Source organism: Cherax quadricarinatus, chromosome 67, assembly GCF_038502225.1.
Source record: "Cherax quadricarinatus isolate ZL_2023a chromosome 67, ASM3850222v1, whole genome shotgun sequence".
Taxonomy (NCBI): domain Eukaryota; kingdom Metazoa; phylum Arthropoda; class Malacostraca; order Decapoda; family Parastacidae; genus Cherax; species Cherax quadricarinatus.
This window is the reverse complement of record NC_091358.1, coordinates 13,292,438-13,315,100: the sequence shown is the minus strand read 5'-3', so window position 1 is coordinate 13,315,100 and position 22,663 is coordinate 13,292,438.

Genomic DNA, 22,663 nt, shown 5'->3' with positions numbered 1-22,663 from the left:
CGACAATGATGGTGGTGTATCATCTCGACAATGATGGTGGTGTATCATCTCGACAATGATGGTGGTGTATCATCTCGACAATGATGGTGGTGTATCATCCCGACAATGATGGTGGTGTATCATCCCGACACTGATGGTGGTGTATCATCCCGAAAATGATGGTGGTGTATCATCCCGACACTGATGCAGTATCATCCCGACAATGATGGTGGTGTATCATTCCGACAATGATGGTGGTGTATCATCCTGACAATGATGGTGGTGTATCATCCTGACAATGATGGTGGTGTATCATCCCGAAAATGATGGTGGTGTATCATCCCGACACTGATGCTGTATCATCCCGACAATGATGGTGGTGTATCATTCCGACAATGATGGTGGTGTATCATCCTGACAATGATGGTGGTGTATCATCCTGACAATGATGGTGGTGTATCATCCCGAAAATGATGGTGGTGTATCATCCCGACACTGATGCTGTATCATCCCGACAATGATGGTGCTGTATCATCCCGACAATGATTGTGGTGTATCATTCCGACACTGATGCTGTATCATCCCGACACTGATGCTGTATCATCCCGACACTGATGCTGTATCATCCCGGCAATGATGGTGGTGTATCATCCTGACAATGATGGTGGTGTATCATCCCGACAATGATGGTGGTGTATCATCCCGACAATGATGGTATATCATCCCGACACTGATGCTGTATCATCCCGACAATGATGGTGGTGTATCATCCCGACAATGATAGTGGTGTATCATCCCGACAATGATGGTGCTGTATCATCCCGACAATGATGGTGGTGTATCATCCCGACAATGATGGTGCTGCATCATCCCGACAATGATGGTGGTGTATCATCCCGACAATGATGGTGGTGTATCATCCCGACAATGATAGTGGTGTATCATCCCAACAATGATGGTGGTGTATCATCCCGACAATGATGGTGGTGTATCATCCCGACAATGATGGTGGTGTATCATCCCGACAATGATGGTGGTGTATCATCCCGACAATGATGGTGGTTTATCATCCCGACAATGATGGTGCTGTATCATCCCGACAATGATGGTGGTGTATCATCCCGACAATGATGGTGCTGTATCATCCCAACAATGATGGTGGTGTATCATCCCGACAATGATGGTGGTGTATCCCGACAATGATGGTGTTATATCATCCCGACAATGATGGTGGTGTATCATCCCGACAATGATGGTGGTGCATCATCCCGACAATGATGGTGGTGTATCATCCTGACAATGATGGTGGTGTATCATCCTGACAATGATGGTGGTGTATCATCCCGACAATGATGGTGGTGTATCATCCCGACAATGATGTTGTATCATCCCGACAATGATGGTGATGTATCATCCTGACAGTGATGCTGTATCATCCCGACAATGATGGTGGTGTATCATCCCGACAATGATGGTGGTGTATCATCCCGACAATGATGGTGATGTATCATCCCGACAATGATGGTGGTGTATCATCCCGACAATGATGGTGGTATATCATCCCGACAATGATGGTGATGTATCATCCCGACAATGATGGTGGTGTATCATCCCGACAATGAGGGTGGTGTATCATCCCGACACTGATGCTGTATCATCCAGACAATGATGGTGGTGTATCATCCCGACAATGATGGTGTATCATTCCGACAATGATGGTGGTGTATCATCCCGACAATGATGGTGGTGTATCATCCCGACAATGATGGTGGTGTATCATCCCGAAAATGATGGTGGTGTATCATCCCGACAATGATGGTGGTATATCATCCCGACAATGATGGTGCTGTATCATCCCGACAATGATGGTGCTGTATCATCCCGACAATGATGGTGGTGTATCATCCCGACAATGATGGTGTATCATCCCGACAATGATGGTGTATCATCCCGACAATGATGGTGGTATATCCCGACAATGATGGTGCTGTATCATCCTGACAATGATGGTGGTGTATCATCCCGACAATGATGGTGGTGTATCATCCCGACAATGATGGTGGTGTATCATCCCGACAATGATGGTGGTGTATCATCATCCTGACAATGATGGTGGTGTATCATCCCGACAATGATGGTGGTGTATCATCCCGACAATGATGGTGGTGTATCATCCCGACAATGATGGTGGTGTATCATCCTGACAATGATGGTGGTGTATCATCCCGACAATGATGGTGGTGTATCATCCCGACAATGATGGTGGTGTATCATCCCGACAATGATGGTGGTGTATCATCCCGACAATGATGGTGGTGTATCATCCCGACAATGATGGTGGTGTATCATCCTGACAATGATGGTGGTGTATCATCCCGACAATGATGGTGGTGTATCATCCCGACAATGATGGTGGTGTATCATCCCGACAATGATGGTGGTGTATCATCCTGACAATGATGGTGGTGTATCATCCCGACAATGATGGTGGTGTATCATCCCGACAATGATGGTGGTGTATCATCCCGACAATGATGGTGGTGTATCATCCCGACAATGATGGTGGTGTATCATCTCGACAATGATGGTGGTGTATCATCCCAACAATGATGGTGGTGTATCATCTCGACAATGATGGTGGTGTATCATCTCGACAATGATGGTGGTGTATCATCCCGACAATGATGGTGGTTTATCATCCCGACAATGATGGTGGTGTATCATCTCGACAATGATGGTGGTGTATCATCCCGACAATGATGGTGGTGTATCATCTCGACAATGATGGTGGTGTATCATCTCGACAATGATGGTGGTGTATCATCCCGACAATGATGGTGGTGTATCATCTCGACAATGATGGTGGTGTATCATCCCGACAATGATGGTGGTGTATCATCTCGACAATGATGGTGGTGTATCATCTCGACAATGATGGTGGTGTATCATCCCGACACTGATGGTGGTGTATCATCCCGAAAATGATGGTGGTGTATCATCCCGACACTGATGCTGTATCATCCCGACAATGATGGTGGTGTATCATTCCGACAATGATGGTGGTGTATCATCCTGACAATGATGGTGGTGTATCATCCTGACAATGATGGTGGTGTATCATCCCGAAAATGATGGTGGTGTATCATCCCGACACTGATGCTGTATCATCCCGACAATGATGGTGCTGTATCATCCCGACAATGATTGTGGTGTATCATTCCGACACTGATGCTGTATCATCCCGACACTGATGCTGTATCATCCCGACACTGATGCTGTATCATCCCGGCAATGATGGTGGTGTATCATCCTGACAATGATGGTGGTGTATCATCCCGACAATGATGGTGGTGTATCATCCCGACAATGATGGTATATCATCCCGACACTGATGCTGTATCATCCCGACAATGATGGTGGTGTATCATCCCGACAATGATAGTGGTGTATCATCCCGACAATGATGGTGCTGTATCATCCCGACAATGATGGTGGTGTATCATCCCGACAATGATGGTGCTGCATCATCCCGACAATGATGGTGGTGTATCATCCCGACAATGATGGTGGTGTATCATCCCGACAATGATAGTGGTGTATCATCCCAACAATGATGGTGGTGTATCATCCCGACAATGATGGTGGTGTATCATCCCGACAATGATGGTGGTGTATCATCCCGACAATGATGGTGGTGTATCATCCCGACAATGATGGTGGTTTATCATCCCGACAATGATGGTGCTGTATCATCCCGACAATGATGGTGGTGTATCATCCCGACAATGATGGTGCTGTATCATCCCAACAATGATGGTGGTGTATCATCCCGACAATGATGGTGGTGTATCCCGACAATGATGGTGTTATATCATCCCGACAATGATGGTGGTGTATCATCCCGACAATGATGGTGGTGCATCATCCCGACAATGATGGTGGTGTATCATCCTGACAATGATGGTGGTGTATCATCCTGACAATGATGGTGGTGTATCATCCCGACAATGATGGTGGTGTATCATCCCGACAATGATGTTGTATCATCCCGACAATGATGGTGATGTATCATCCTGACAGTGATGCTGTATCATCCCGACAATGATGGTGGTGTATCATCCCGACAATGATGGTGGTGTATCATCCCGACAATGATGGTGATGTATCATCCCGACAATGATGGTGGTGTATCATCCCGACAATGATGGTGGTATATCATCCCGACAATGATGGTGATGTATCATCCCGACAATGATGGTGGTGTATCATCCCGACAATGAGGGTGGTGTATCATCCCGACACTGATGCTGTATCATCCAGACAATGATGGTGGTGTATCATCCCGACAATGATGGTGTATCATTCCGACAATGATGGTGGTGTATCATCCCGACAATGATGGTGGTGTATCATCCCGAAAATGATGGTGGTGTATCATCCCGACAATGATGGTGGTATATCATCCCGACAATGATGGTGCTGTATCATCCCGACAATGATGGTGCTGTATCATCCCGACAATGATGGTGGTGTATCATCCCGACAATGATGGTGTATCATCCCGACAATGATGGTGCTGTATCATCCCGACAATGATGGTGGTATATCCCGACAATGATGGTGCTGTATCATCCCGACAATGATGGTGGTGTATCATCCCGACAATGATGGTGGTGTATCATCCCGACACTGATGCTGTATCATCCCGACAATGATGGTGCTATATCATCCCGACAATGATGGTGGTGTATCATCCCAACAATGATGGTGCTGTATCATCCCGACAATGATGGTGGTGTATCATCCCGACAATGATGGTGGTGTATCATCCCGACAATGATGAAGGTGTATCATCCCGACAATGATGGTGGTGTATCATCCCGACAATGATGGTGGTGTATCATCCCGACAATGATGATGGTGTATCATCCCGACAATGATGGTGGTGTATCATCCCGACAATGATGGTGGTGTATCATCACGACAATGATGGTGGTGTATCATCCCGACAATGATGATGGTGTATCATCCCGACAATGATGGTGGTGTATCATCCCGACAATGATGGTGGTGTATCATCCCGACAATGATGGTGGTTTATCATCCAGACAATGATGGTGCTGTATCATCCCGACAATGATGGTGCTGTATCATCCCGACAATGATGGTGGTGTATCATCCCGACAATGATGGTGTATCCCGACAATGATGGTGGTGTATCATCCTGACAATGATGGTGTTATATCATCCCGACAATGATGGTGTATCCCGACAATGATGGTGTTATATCATCCCGACAATGATGGTGGTGTATCATCCCGACAATGATGGTGTATCCCGACAATGATGGTGTTATATCATCCCGACAATGATGGTGGTGTATCATCCCGACAATGATGGTGGTGTATCATCCTGACAATGATGGTGGTGTATCATCCCGACAATGATGGTGGTGTATCATCCCGACAATGATGGTGGTGTATCATCCCGACAATGATGGTGTATCCCGACAATGATGGTGTTATATCATCCCGACAATGATGGTGGTGTATCATCCCGACAATGATGGTGGTGTATCATCCCGACAATGATGGTGGTGTATCATCCCGACACTGATGGTGGTGTATCATCCCGACACTGATGGTGGTGTATCATCCCGACACTGATGGTGGTGTATCATCCCGACACTGATGGTGGTGTATCATCCCTACACTAATGGTGGTGTATCATCCCGACACTGATGGTGGTGTATCATCCCTACACTAATGGTGGTGTATCATCACGACAATGATGGTGGTGTATCATCCCTACACTAATGGTGGTGTATCATCCCGACAATGATGGTGGTGTATCATCCCGACACTGATGGTGGTGTATCATCCCTACACTAATGGTGGTGTATCATCCCGACAATGATGGTGGTGTATCATCGAGACAATGATGGTGTATCATCCCGACAATGATGGTGGTGTATCATCCCGACACTGATGGTGGTGTATCATCCCGACACTGATGGTGGTGTATCATCCCGACAATGATGGTGGTGCATCATCCCGACACTGATGGTGGTGTATCATCCCGACAATGATGGTGGTGTATCATCCCGACACTGATGGTGGTGTATCATCCCGACAATGATGGTGGTGCATCATCCCGACAATGATGGTGGTGTATCATCCCTACAATGATGGTGTTGTATCATCCCGACACTGATGGTGGTGTATCATCCCGACAATGATGGTGGTGCATCATCCCGACACTGATGGTGGTGCATCATCCCGACACTGATGGTGGTGTATCATCCCAACAATGATGGTGGTGTATCATCCCGACAATGATGGTGGTGTATCATCCCGACAATGATGGTGTATCATCCCGACAATGATGGTGGTGTATCATCCTGACAATGATGGTGGTGTATCATCCTGACAATGATGGTGGTGTATCATCCCGACAATGATGGTGCTGTATCATCCCGACAATGATGGTGTATCATCCCGACAATGATGGTGGTGTATCATCCTGACAGTGATGCTGTATCATCCCGACAATGATGGTGGTGTATCATCCCGACAATGATGGTGGTGTATCATCCCAACAATGATGGTGGTGTATCATCCCGACAATGATGGTGGTGTATCATCCCGACAATGATGGTGTATCATCCCGACCATGATGGTGGTGTATCATATCGACAATGATGGTGGTGTATCATCCCGACACTGATGGTGGTGTATCATCCCGACAATGATGGTGTATCATCCCGACAATGATGGTGGTGTATCATCCCGACAATGATGGTGGTGTATCATCTCGACAATGATGGTGGTGTATCATCCCGACAATGATGGTGGTGTATCATCCCGACAATGATGGTGGTGTATCATCCCGACAATGATGGTGGTGTATCATCCCGACAATGATGGTGGTGTATCATCCTGACAATGATGGTGGTGTATCATCCCGACAATGATGGTGGTGTATCATCCCGACAATGATGGTGGTGTATCATCCCGACAATGATGGTGGTGTATCATCCCGACAATGATGGTGGTGTATCATCCTGACAATGATGGTGTATCATCCCGACAATGATGGTGGTGTATCATCCCGACAATGATGGTGGTGTATCATCCCGACAATGATGGTGGTGTATCATCCTGACAATGATGGTGGTGTATCATCCCGACAATGATGGTGGTGTATCATCCCGACAATGATGGTGGTGTATCATCCCGACAATGATGGTGGTGTATCATCCTGACAATGATGGTGGTGTATCATCCCGACAATGATGGTGGTGTATCATCCCGACAATGATGGTGGTGTATCATCCCGACAATGATGGTGGTGTATCATCCTGACAATGATGGTGGTGTATCATCCCGACAATGATGGTGGTGTATCATCCCGACAATGATGGTGGTGTATCATCCCGACAATGATGGTGGTGTATCATCCCGACAATGATGGTGGTGTATCATCTCGACAATGATGGTGGTATATCATCTCGACAATAATGGTGGTGTATCATCTCGACAATGATGGTGGTGTATCATCTCGACAATGATGGTGGTATATCATCTCGACAATAATGGTGGTGTATCATCTCGACAATGATGGTGGTGTATCATCTCGACAATGATGGTGGTATATCATCTCGACAATGATGGTGGTATATCATCTCGACAATAATGGTGGTGTATCATCTCGACAATGATGGTGGTGTATCATCTCGACAATGATGGTGGTATATCATCTCGACAATGATGGTGGTGTATCATCTCGACAATAATGGTGGTGTATCATCTCGACAATGATGGTGGTGTATCATCTCGACAATGATGGTGGTATATCATCTCGACAATAATGGTGGTGTATCATCTCGACAATGATGGTGGTGTATCATCCCGACAATGATGGTGGTGTATCATCTCGACAATGATGGTGGTGTATCATCTCGACAATGATGGTGGTGTATCATCCCAACAATGATGGTGGTGTATCATCTCGACAATGATGGTGGTATATCATCTCGACAATAATGGTGGTGTATCATCTCGACAATGATGGTGGTGTATCATCTCGACAATGATGGTGGTGTATCATCTCGACAATGATGGTGGTGTATCATCTCGACAATGATGGTGGTGTATCATCCCGACAATGATGGTGGTGTATCATCTCGACAATGATGGTGGTGTATCATCCCGACAATGATGGTGGTGTATCATCCCGACAATGATGGTGGTGTATCATCTCGACAATGATGGTGGTGTATCATCTCGACAATGATGGTGGTGTATCATCCCGACAATGATGGTGGTGTATCATCTCGACAATGATGGTGGTGTATCATCTCGACAATGATGGTGGTGTATCATCTCGACAATGATGGTGGTGTATCATCCCGACACTGATGGTGGTGTATCATCCCGAAAATGATGGTGGTGTATCATCCCGACACTGATGCAGTATCATCCCGACAATGATGGTGGTGTATCATTCCGACAATGATGGTGGTGTATCATCCTGACAATGATGGTGGTGTATCATCCTGACAATGATGGTGGTGTATCATCCCGAAAATGATGGTGGTGTATCATCCCGACACTGATGCTGTATCATCCCGACAATGATGGTGGTGTATCATTCCGACAATGATGGTGGTGTATCATCCTGACAATGATGGTGGTGTATCATCCTGACAATGATGGTGGTGTATCATCCCGAAAATGATGGTGGTGTATCATCCCGACACTGATGCTGTATCATCCCGACAATGATGGTGCTGTATCATCCCGACAATGATTGTGGTGTATCATTCCGACACTGATGCTGTATCATCCCGACACTGATGCTGTATCATCCCGACACTGATGCTGTATCATCCCGGCAATGATGGTGGTGTATCATCCTGACAATGATGGTGGTGTATCATCCCGACAATGATGGTGGTGTATCATCCCGACAATGATGGTATATCATCCCGACACTGATGCTGTATCATCCCGACAATGATGGTGGTGTATCATCCCGACAATGATAGTGGTGTATCATCCCGACAATGATGGTGCTGTATCATCCCGACAATGATGATGGTGTATCATCCCGACAATGATGGTGCTGCATCATCCCGACAATGATGGTGGTGTATCATCCCGACAATGATGGTGGTGTACCATCCCGACAATGATGGTGTATCATCCCGACAATGATGGTGGTGTATCATCCCGACAATGATGGTGGTGTATCATCCCAACAATGATGGTGGTGTATCATCCCGACAATGATGGTGGTGTATCATCCCGACAATGATGGTGGTGTATCATCCCGACAATGATGGTGGTGTATCATCCCGACAATGATGGTGGTTTATCATCCCGACAATGATGGTGCTGTATCATCCCGACAATGATGGTGGTGTATCATCCCGACAATGATGGTGCTGTATCATCCCAACAATGATGGTGGTGTATCATCCCGACAATGATGGTGGTGTATCCTGACAATGATGGTGTTATATCATCCCGACAATGATGGTGGTGTATCATCCCGACAATGATGGTGGTGCATCATCCCGACAATGATGGTGGTGTATCATCCTGACAATGATGGTGGTGTATCATCCTGACAATGATGGTGGTGTATCATCCCGACAATGATGGTGGTGTATCATCCCGACAATGATGTTGTATCATCCCGACAATGATGGTGATGTATCATCCTGACAGTGATGCTGTATCATCCCGACAATGATGGTGGTGTATCATCCCGACAATGATGGTGGTGTATCATCCCGACAATGATGATGTATCATCCCGACAATGATGGTGGTGTATCATCCTGACAATGATGGTGGTATATCATCCCGACAATGATGGTGATGTATCATCTCGACAATGATGGTGGTGTATCATCCCAACAATGATGGTGGTGTATCATCTCGACAATGATGGTGGTGTATCATCTCGACAATGATGGTGGTGTATCATCTCGACAATGATGGTGGTGTATCATCCCGACAATGATGGTGGTGTATCATCTCGACAATGATGGTGGTGTATCATCTCGACAATGATGGTGGTGTATCATCCCGACACTGATGGTGGTGTATCATCCCGAAAATGATGGTGGTGTATCATCCCGACACTGATGCAGTATCATCCCGACAATGATGGTGGTGTATCATTCCGACAATGATGGTGGTGTATCATCCTGACAATGATGGTGGTGTATCATCCTGACAATGATGGTGGTGTATCATCCCGAAAATGATGGTGGTGTATCATCCCGACACTGATGCTGTATCATCCCGACAATGATGGTGGTGTATCATTCCGACAATGATGGTGGTGTATCATCCTGACAATGATGGTGGTGTATCATCCTGACAATGATGGTGGTGTATCATCCCGAAAATGATGGTGGTGTATCATCCCGACACTGATGCTGTATCATCCCGACAATGATGGTGCTGTATCATCCCGACAATGATTGTGGTGTATCATTCCGACACTGATGCTGTATCATCCCGACACTGATGCTGTATCATCCCGACACTGATGCTGTATCATCCCGGCAATGATGGTGGTGTATCATCCTGACAATGATGGTGGTGTATCATCCCGACAATGATGGTGGTGTATCATCCCGACAATGATGGTATATCATCCCGACACTGATGCTGTATCATCCCGACAATGATGGTGGTGTATCATCCCGACAATGATAGTGGTGTATCATCCCGACAATGATGGTGCTGTATCATCCCGACAATGATGGTGGTGTATCATCCCGACAATGATGGTGCTGCATCATCCCGACAATGATGGTGGTGTATCATCCCGACAATGATGGTGGTGTATCATCCCGACAATGATAGTGGTGTATCATCCCAACAATGATGGTGGTGTATCATCCCGACAATGATGGTGGTGTATCATCCCGACAATGATGGTGGTGTATCATCCCGACAATGATGGTGGTGTATCATCCCGACAATGATGGTGGTTTATCATCCCGACAATGATGGTGCTGTATCATCCCGACAATGATGGTGGTGTATCATCCCGACAATGATGGTGCTGTATCATCCCAACAATGATGGTGGTGTATCATCCCGACAATGATGGTGGTGTATCCCGACAATGATGGTGTTATATCATCCCGACAATGATGGTGGTGTATCATCCCGACAATGATGGTGGTGCATCATCCCGACAATGATGGTGGTGTATCATCCTGACAATGATGGTGGTGTATCATCCTGACAATGGTGGTGTATCATCCCGACAATGATGGTGGTGTATCATCCCGACAATGATGTTGTATCATCCCGACAATGATGGTGATGTATCATCCTGACAGTGATGCTGTATCATCCCGACAATGATGGTGGTGTATCATCCCGACAATGATGGTGGTGTATCATCCCGACAATGATGGTGATGTATCATCCCGACAATGATGGTGGTGTATCATCCCGACAATGATGGTGGTATATCATCCCGACAATGATGGTGATGTATCATCCCGACAATGATGGTGGTGTATCATCCCGACAATGAGGGTGGTGTATCATCCCGACACTGATGCTGTATCATCCAGACAATGATGGTGGTGTATCATCCCGACAATGATGGTGTATCATTCCGACAATGATGGTGGTGTATCATCCCGACAATGATGGTGGTGTATCATCCCGACAATGATGGTGGTGTATCATCCCGAAAATGATGGTGGTGTATCATCCCGACAATGATGGTGGTATATCATCCCGACAATGATGGTGCTGTATCATCCCGACAATGATGGTGCTGTATCATCCCGACAATGATGGTGGTGTATCATCCCGACAATGATGGTGTATCATCCCGACAATGATGGTGGTATATCCCGACAATGATGGTGCTGTATCATCCCGACAATGATGGTGGTGTATCATCCCGACAATGATGGTGGTGTATCATCCCGACACTGATGCTGTATCATCCCGACAATGATGGTGCTATATCATCCCGACAATGATGGTGGTGTATCATCCCAACAATGATGGTGCTGTATCATCCCGACAATGATGGTGGTGTATCATCCCGACAATGATGGTGGTGTATCATCCCGACAATGATGAAGGTGTATCATCCCGACAATGATGGTGGTGTATCATCCCGACAATGATGGTGGTGTATCATCCCGACAATGATGATGGTGTATCATCCCGACAATGATGGTGGTGTATCATCCCGACAATGATGGTGGTGTATCATCACGACAATGATGGTGGTGTATCATCCCGACAATGATGATGGTGTATCATCCCGACAATGATGGTGGTGTATCATCCCGACAATGATGGTGGTGTATCATCCCGACAATGATGGTGGTTTATCATCCCGACAATGATGGTGCTGTATCATCCCGACAATGATGGTGCTGTATCATCCCGACAATGATGGTGGTGTATCATCCCGACAATGATGGTGTATCCCGACAATGATGGTGGTGTATCATCCTGACAATGATGGTGTTATATCATCCCGACAATGATGGTGTATCCCGACAATGATGGTGTTATATCATCCCGACAATGATGGTGGTGTATCATCCCGACAATGATGGTGTATCCCGACAATGATGGTGTTATATCATCCCGACAATGATGGTGGTGTATCATCCCGACAATGATGGTGGTGTATCATCCTGACAATGATGGTGGTGTATCATCCCGACAATGATGGTGGTGTATCATCCCGACAATGATGGTGGTGTATCATCCCGACAATGATGGTGTATCCCGACAATGATGGTGTTATATCATCCCGACAATGATGGTGGTGTATCATCCCGACAATGATGGTGGTGTATCATCCCGACAATGATGGTGGTGTATCATCCCGACACTGATGGTGGTGTATCATCCCGACACTGATGGTGGTGTATCATCCCGACACTGATGGTGGTGTATTATCCCGACACTGATGGTGGTGTATCATCCCTACACTAATGGTGGTGTATCATCCCGACACTGATGGTGGTGTATCATCCCTACACTAATGGTGGTGTATCATCACGACAATGATGGTGGTGTATCATCCCTACACTAATGGTGGTGTATCATCCCGACAATGATGGTGGTGTATCATCCCGACACTGATGGTGGTGTATCATCCCTACACTAATGGTGGTGTATCATCCCGACAATGATGGTGGTGTATCATCGAGACAATGATGGTGTATCATCCCGACAATGATGGTGGTGTATCATCCCGACACTGATGGTGGTGTATCATCCCGACACTGATGGTGGTGTATCATCCCGACAATGATGGTGGTGCATCATCCCGACACTGATGGTGGTGTATCATCCCGACAATGATGGTGGTGTATCATCCCGACACTGATGGTGGTGTATCATCCCGACAATGATGGTGGTGCATCATCCCGACAATGATGGTGGTGTATCATCCCTACAATGATGGTGGTGTATCATCCCGACACTGATGGTGGTGTATCATCCCGACAATGATGGTGGTGCATCATCCCGACACTGATGGTGGTGCATCATCCCGACACTGATGGTGGTGTATCATCCCAACAATGATGGTGGTGTATCATCCCGACAATGATGGTGGTGTATCATCCCGACAATGATGGTGTATCATCCCGACAATGATGGTGGTGTATCATCCTGACAATGATGGTGGTGTATCATCCTGACAATGATGGTGGTGTATCATCCCGACAATGATGGTGCTGTATCATCCCGACAATGATGGTGTATCATCCCGACAATGATGGTGGTGTATCATCCTGACAGTGATGCTGTATCATCCCGACAATGATGGTGGTGTATCATCCCGACAATGATGGTGGTGTATCATCCCAACAATGATGGTGGTGTATCATCCCGACAATGATGGTGGTGTATCATCCCGACAATGATGGTGTATCATCCCGACAATGATGGTGGTGTATCATATCGACAATGATGGTGGTGTATCATCCCGACACTGATGGTGGTGTATCATCCCGACAATGATGGTGGTGTATCATCCCGACAATGATGGTGGTGTATCATCCCGACAATGATGGTGGTGTATCATCTCGACAATGATGGTGGTGTATCATCCCGACAATGATGGTGGTGTATCATCCCGACAATGATGGTGGTGTATCATCCCGACAATGATGGTGGTGTATCATCCCGACAATGATGGTGGTGTATCATCCTGACAATGATGGTGGTGTATCATCCCGACAATGATGGTGGTGTATCATCCCGACAATGATGGTGGTGTATCATCCCGACAATGATGGTGGTGTATCATCCCGACAATGATGGTGGTGTATCATCCTGACAATGATGGTGGTGTATCATCCCGACAATGATGGTGGTGTATCATCCCGACAATGATGGTGGTGTATCATGCCGACAATGATGGTGGTGTATCATCCTGACAATGATGGTGGTGTATCATCCCGACAATGATGGTGGTGTATCATCCCGACAATGATGGTGGTGTATCATCCCGACAATGATGGTGGTGTATCATCCTGACAATGATGGTGGTGTATCATCCCGACAATGATGGTGGTGTATCATCCCGACAATGATGGTGGTGTATCATCCCGACAATGATGGTGGTGTATCATCCTGACAATGATGGTGGTGTATCATCATGACAATGATGGTGGTGTATCATCCCGACAATGATGGTGGTGTATCATCCCGACAATGATGGTGGTGTGTCATCCCGACAATGATGGTGGTGTATCATCTCGACAATGATGGTGGTGTATCATCCCAACAATGATGGTGGTGTATCATCCCGACAATGATGGTGGTGTATCATCCCGACAATGATGGTGGTGTATCATCTCGACAATGATGGTGGTGTATCATCTCGACAATGATGGTGGTATATCATCTCGACAATAATGGTGGTGTATCATCTCGACAATGATGGTGGTGTATCATCCCGACAATGATGGTGGTGTATCATCCCGACAATGATGGTGGTGTATCATCCCGACAATGATGGTGGTGTATCATCCTGACAATGATGGTGGTGTATCATCCCGACAATGATGGTGGTGTATCATCCCGACAATGATGGTGGTGTATCATCCCGACAATGATGGTGGTGTATCATCCTGACAATGATGGTGGTGTATCATCATGACAATGATGGTGGTGTATCATCCCGACAATGATGGTGGTGTATCATCCCGACAATGATGGTGGTGTGTCATCCCGACAATGATGGTGGTGTATCATCTCGACAATGATGGTGGTGTATCATCCCAACAATGATGGTGGTGTATCATCCCGACAATGATGGTGGTGTATCATCCCGACAATGATGGTGGTGTATCATCTCGACAATGATGGTGGTGTATCATCTCGACAATAATGGTGGTGTATCATCTCGACAATAATGGTGGTGTATCATCTCGACAATAATGGTGGTGTATCATCCCGACAATGATGGTGGTGTATCATCTCGACAATGATGGTGGTGTATCATCTCGACAATGATGGTGGTGTATCATCCCGACACTGATGGTGGTGTATCATCCCGAAAATGATGGTGGTGTATCATCCCGACACTGATGCAGTATCATCCCGACAATGATGGTGGTGTATCATTCCGACAATGATGGTGGTGTATCATCCTGACAATGATGGTGGTGTATCATCCTGACAATGATGGTGGTGTATCATCCCGAAAATGATGGTGGTGTATCATCCCGACACTGATGCTGTATCATCCCGACAATGATGGTGGTGTATCATTCCGACAATGATGGTGGTGTATCATCCTGACAATGATGGTGGTGTATCATCCTGACAATGATGGTGGTGTATCATCCCGAAAATGATGGTGGTGTATCATCCCGACACTGATGCTGTATCATCCCGACAATGATGGTGCTGTATCATCCCGACAATGATTGTGGTGTATCATTCCGACACTGATGCTGTATCATCCCGACACTGATGCTGTATCATCCCGACACTGATGCTGTATCATCCCGGCAATGATGGTGGTGTATCATCCTGACAATGATGGTGGTGTATCATCCCGACAATGATGGTGGTGTATCATCCCGACAATGATGGTATATCATCCCGACACTGATGCTGTATCATCCCGACAATGATGGTGGTGTATCATCCCGACAATGATAGTGGTGTATCATCCCGACAATGATGGTGCTGTATCATCCCGACAATGATGATGGTGTATCATCCCGACAATGATGGTGCTGCATCATCCCGACAATGATGGTGGTGTATCATCCCGACAATGATGGTGGTGTACCATCCCGACAATGATGGTGTATCATCCCGACAATGATGGTGGTGTATCATCCCGACAATGATGGTGGTGTATCATCCCAACAATGATGGTGGTGTATCATCCCGACAATGATGGTGGTGTATCATCCCGACAATGATGGTGGTGTATCATCCCGACAATGATGGTGGTGTATCATCCCGACAATGATGGTGGTTTATCATCCCGACAATGATGGTGCTGTATCATCCCGACAATGATGGTGGTGTATCATCCCGACAATGATGGTGCTGTATCATCCCAACAATGATGGTGGTGTATCATCCCGACAATGATGGTGGTGTATCCTGACAATGATGGTGTTATATCATCCCGACAATGATGGTGGTGTATCATCCCGACAATGATGGTGGTGCATCATCCCGACAATGATGGTGGTGTATCATCCTGACAATGATGGTGGTGTATCATCCTGACAATGATGGTGGTGTATCATCCCGACAATGATGGTGGTGTATCATCCCGACAATGATGTTGTATCATCCCGACAATGATGGTGATGTATCATCCTGACAGTGATGCTGTATCATCCCGACAATGATGGTGGTGTATCATCCCGACAATGATGGTGGTGTATCATCCCGACAATGATGGTGATGTATCATCCCGACAATGATGGTGGTGTATCATCCCGACAATGATGGTGGTATATCATCCCGACAATGATGGTGATGTATCATCCCGACAATGATGGTGGTGTATCATCCCGACAATGAGGGTGGTGTATCATCCCGACACTGATGCTGTATCATCCAGACAATGATGGTGGTGTATCATCCCGACAATGATGGTGTATCATTCCGACAATGATGGTGGTGTATCATCCCGACAATGATGGTGGTGTATCATCCCGACAATGATGGTGGTATATCATCCCGACAATGATGGTGCTGTATCATCCCGACAATGATGGTGCTGTATCATCCCGACAATGATGGTGGTGTATCATCCCGACAATGATGGTGTATCATCCCGACAATGATGGTGTATCATCCCGACAATGATGGTGGTATATCCCGACAATGATGGTGCTGTATCATCCCGACAATGATGGTGGTGTATCATCCCGACAATGATGGTGGTGTATCATCCCGACACTGATGCTGTATCATCCCGACAATGATGGTGCTATATCATCCCGACAATGATGGTGGTGTATCATCCCAACAATGATGGTGCTGTATCATCCCGACAATGATGGTGTATCATCCCGACAATGATGGTGGTGTATCATCCCGACAATGACGAAGGTGTATCATCCCGACAATGATGGTGGTGTATCATCCCGACAATGATGGTGGTGTATCATCCCGACAATGATGATGGTGTATCATCCCGACAATGATGGTGGTGTATCATCCCGACAATGATGGTGGTGTATCATCACGACAATGATGGTGGTGTATCATCCCGACAATGATGATGGTGTATCATCCCGACAATGATGGTGGTGTATCATCCCGACAATGATGGTGGTGTATCATCCCGACAATGATGGTGGTTTATCATCCCGACAATGATGGTGCTGTATCATCCCGACAATGATGGTGCTGTATCATCCCGACAATGATGGTGGTGTATCATCCCGACAATGATGGTGTATCCCGACAATGATGGTGTATCCCGACAATGATGGTGGTGTATCATCCTGACAATGATGGTGTTATATCATCCCGACAATGATGGTGTATCCCGACAATGATGGTGTTATATCATCCCGACAATGATGGTGGTGTATCATCCCGACAATGATGGTGTATCCCGACAATGATGGTGTTATATCATCCCGACAATGATGGTGGTGTATCATCCCGACAATGATGGTGGTGTATCATCCTGACAATGATGGTGGTGTATCATCCCGACAATGATGGTGGTGTATCATCCCGACAATGATGGTGGTGTATCATCCCGACAATGATGGTGTATCCCGACAATGATGGTGTTATATCATCCCGACAATGATGGTGGTGTATCATCCCGACAATGATGGTGGTGTATCATCCCGACAATGATGGTGGTGTATCATCCCGACAATGATGGTGGTGTATCATCCCGACAATGATGGTGGTGTATCATCCCGACAATGATGGTGGTGTATCATCCCGACAATGATGGTGGTGTATCATCCCGACAATGATGGTGGTGTATCCCGACAATGATGGTGTTATATCATCCCGACAATGATGGTGGTGTATCATCCCGACAATGATGGTGGTGTATCATCCCGACAATGATGGTGGTGTATCATCCTGACAATGATGGTGGTGTATCATCCTGACAATGATGGTGGTGTATCATCCCGACAATGATGGTGGTGTATCATCCCGACAATGATGGTGGTGTATCATCCCGACAATGATGGTGGTGTATCATCCCGACAATGATGGTGGTGTATCATCCCTACACTAATGGTGGTGTATCATCCCGACAATGATGGTGGTGTATCATCCCGACAATGATGGTGGTGTATCATCCCGACAATGATGGTGGTGCATCATCCCGACAATGATGGTGGTGTATCATCCCGACAATGATGGTGGTGTATCATCCCGACAATGATGGTGGTGTATCATCCCGACAATGATGGTGGTGCATCATCCCGACAATGATGGTGGTGTATCATCCCGACAATGATGGTGGTGTATCATCCCGACAATGATGGTGGTGTATCATCCCGACAATGATGGTGGTGTATCATCCCGACAATGATGGTGGTGTATCATCCCGACAATGATGGTGGTGCATCATCCCGACAATGATGGTGGTGTATCATCCCTACACTAATGGTGGTGTATCATCCCGACAATGATGGTGGTGTATCATCCCGACAATGATGGTGGTGTATCATCCCGACAATGATGGTGGTGCATCATCCCGACAATGATGGTGGTGTATCATCCCGACAATGATGGTGGTGTATCATCCCGACAATGATGGCTCACATTCCTTGCTTCCTGCTAAATTTATATTTCTTATTAAATCCTTTGCAAGGAAGACTGATCGTCTTATGTGTGATAATTTGCACTACCGGGATAATTGTCCACAATGGAAGACCTATTCATGCGAGTTCCTGTAGCTAATAAATCTGAACAGTTACGAGAATATACATATGGCTCGCACATAGAGAGGAGCTTACGACAACGAAGCGTCGTTGTCAGCTTCTCTCTCCTATGTGCGGGTTATTTGTGTAATGTTCCAGTCACAGTATTCTGCTTTTTTGTTCTTCAATTACGGCAGTAATTCATCACTCACCCAGATTAATGGCCATATACTGGATTTGGTTTGGTTTTGTCTGCTGAAGATTCTCAGAAAATTGAAGCTGTTGAGGCAATACCTCTCGGTAGTGTATACCATTTTGATATTCACCTGTAAATAATGTTTTATCTGATGATAGTGTTGTTACTTTTAGCCTTGATATCTCAGTGCCTCCTTGTGAGTACACATTACCTTATCGTAATCACAGAAACTCTGAGCTGGGTCAGATCGATGTGATGGCCAGAAATACCTTCGAGAACGTGGACACATCTCCACTTTCTACTTGTGTATTGTTCCGGTCACGGTATTGTGCCTTTTTGTTCTCCACTTTCTAATGACCAGTTATCAAATATTCATGGCGAGATGTTTGAGGCAGTGACTTGTAAGTCTAGTTCTTTCATTATAAAAGATTTTTGGTTCGTGTTTTTTTTTTACCCCCGTTGGAATGATTCCAGTCCGGTTTATGTCACATAAAGAAAGGTGTTTACGAGGCTACCACCAGCAGGTGGCGGTGCTGCTGCTGCAAGCTGATTTCACTCTGTATATAGGGCAATAAGATCGCAGTAAACAGGTGATATCACAATATGCAGAACAACCAATGTGAAAAAATAGTGAAATTACAAGCGCTTTCGTGACTTCCCATATTATCAAGGAACAGTGCCTTGAAAATGTGAGAAGTCACGAAAGCTCTTGGAATTTCACTATTTTTTCTGCATGTAGCGTAACCCAACATCAAAATGCCTCAAGAATGAACACCTTTTCTTTACTAATATTACATAATGAGCTTTGTAGATAATATTGATCTTAGACGCAGAAGTTGGCAACCTTATTGCTTGTCATACTTCTATCTTAACGATTATTATTATATATATATATATATATATATATATATATATATATATATATATATATATATTCAAGGGGAAACGCTAAACCTGTATGAGTTACACAACTCTTTGTGAATAGGAGGTAATGAGGGTTGATTCAAAGAACGGGAGAATAACTCCATTTTCTTGGATCAGGAGCACTTCACCAAAGCTTGCACGTAGAAGAAACAAAAAGTGGGAACTACCTTTTCAACTGAGTCAGTTTTAGATCATTCCCAAGGTGTAGGTTTCAAACCTATCGACTGCACGAGGATCATTACGGCTACACACCACATGTTCACCACCAGTCAGGAACATTTAAATACTTGAAATAGTGATTAAACTCAGTGTACATACACTGAGAGATGTACACTTCTCAGTGTACATACACTGAGAGATGTACACTTCTCAGTGTACATACACTGAGAGATGTACACTTCTCAGTGTACATACACTGAGAGATGTACACTTCTCAGTGTACATACACTGAGAGATGTACACTTCTCAGTGTACATACACTGAGAGATGTACACTTCTCAGTGTATATACACTGAGAGATGTACACTTGTCAGTGTACATACACTGAGGCAAGAGCAGGAACCTGTGCATGATTTTCTATGATGTTGGGAAAAACATAAGAGGAAAAAAAGAGTTCGTGTGAGATTCTTTTTATAAAGGATTGAAAGTGAGACGCAGGATACTGGAACCTTTCATTATTTTATTACCTTAATTTTCTTACCAGGTTCCCAGTGTCAGGTTTTTAACCTTCCCAGTAACTCTACAAAGAATATTTTCCATTGAAATAAAGACGCTGGTGGTAGAAACTTCTTATAATACTACGTGTGACACAGAGCTGGACTGTATTAAGTTTGATACTAGATAAAACCCTGCCTTGGGCGAAACGTTGTAACGAAAAGATTCTCTGTTGCCAGTATCTTTATTTTTCTACTTATCATCTTTTGCCATTATCTATCAATCATTTTCTTTAAGTTACGGAAAATTATATTACTCACGTATACTTAACCACAAATAAATAAAAAAAGGGTCTGCAATATTTCTGACAGTGCTCAAATATACACACATTATTATTACTGGTGATTAGAGACCTGTGTTCCAGAAAGTAATCCAGGTGGATGATTGTGCACTATTATTTTCTTGGGAGGATAGATGGACATAGTGATGTGAAAAGTTTTCATCAGCCAGTGTGCTGGAAAATGTTATTTTTTCTTAACATGATATAGTTCATGTAGTCCAAACATTTATATGTTTGGCTGTTATTGTTCCAGTCACGGTATTGTGCCTTTTTGTTATTTGTGTCAGGCTGTTATCTGTATCTATCTTGAATTATTTTGTCCCCCTGAGTTGTTTTGATTGTAGATAACTGGTTCATAGAACCACCAGGTTGATGAATTAGACACTTAAGAACATAAGAGAGGAGGAACACTGCAGTAGGTCTACTGGCCTTCTGATCTTCCACCATTCTTCTCTGTATTGGACTGATGAAGCTACTGTGGGGCGAAATGCTTCCACAATAAAGATTCCCAAGTGCTGGAAATATAAACACATATGCAGTATAATGTGATCCTTTATTGACTACGTTTCGCCCACACAGTGGGCTTTTTCAAGTCACAAACAGATCTACCTGGGGTGTTATTGTTAAAGATTCGCCGGTATTCTCCCGGCCCGGGCCCTTCCAAGTGGTGGCCCGGCACTGGCTCCCTGTCTAGGGAGTGTCTGAGACCTAAGTCTCCCATGGGAGGAGGCACAAGTACCCCCCTCATCTTGTGAGCTACAAACTCGGGCTCTGGCACCAAACCTACCCTAGAAGGGCAAGGCATGGTGTCGATCGTGCTAGCGCTGTGCTATCCTGTGTGGAGTGTCGTGTGTTGGTGTTCATTTTCATTCATGTTGATTCGCTGGTACTTCCGGCCCAGGTCTTCTCCAGATGGTGACCCAGCAGTTGCCCCCCGGGTGGGGGGTGACAATCATCATCATCTTTCTTGGCCCTCCGGTTGGAGGATGTCGTCTTCTTCTATCTTGCACTGACTTCCCCAAAGAGAAGCGCAGTCGGGCAGAGGCAGCAGTTACAGGGTCGATTGGAGCCACACCCCAGCTTTAGCGGACAGCAAAGTGCTGGGTGAATGGTCATGGATAGTCGTGCTAGACGAGGGTACCGTCTTCAAGGTCCCCATTCTG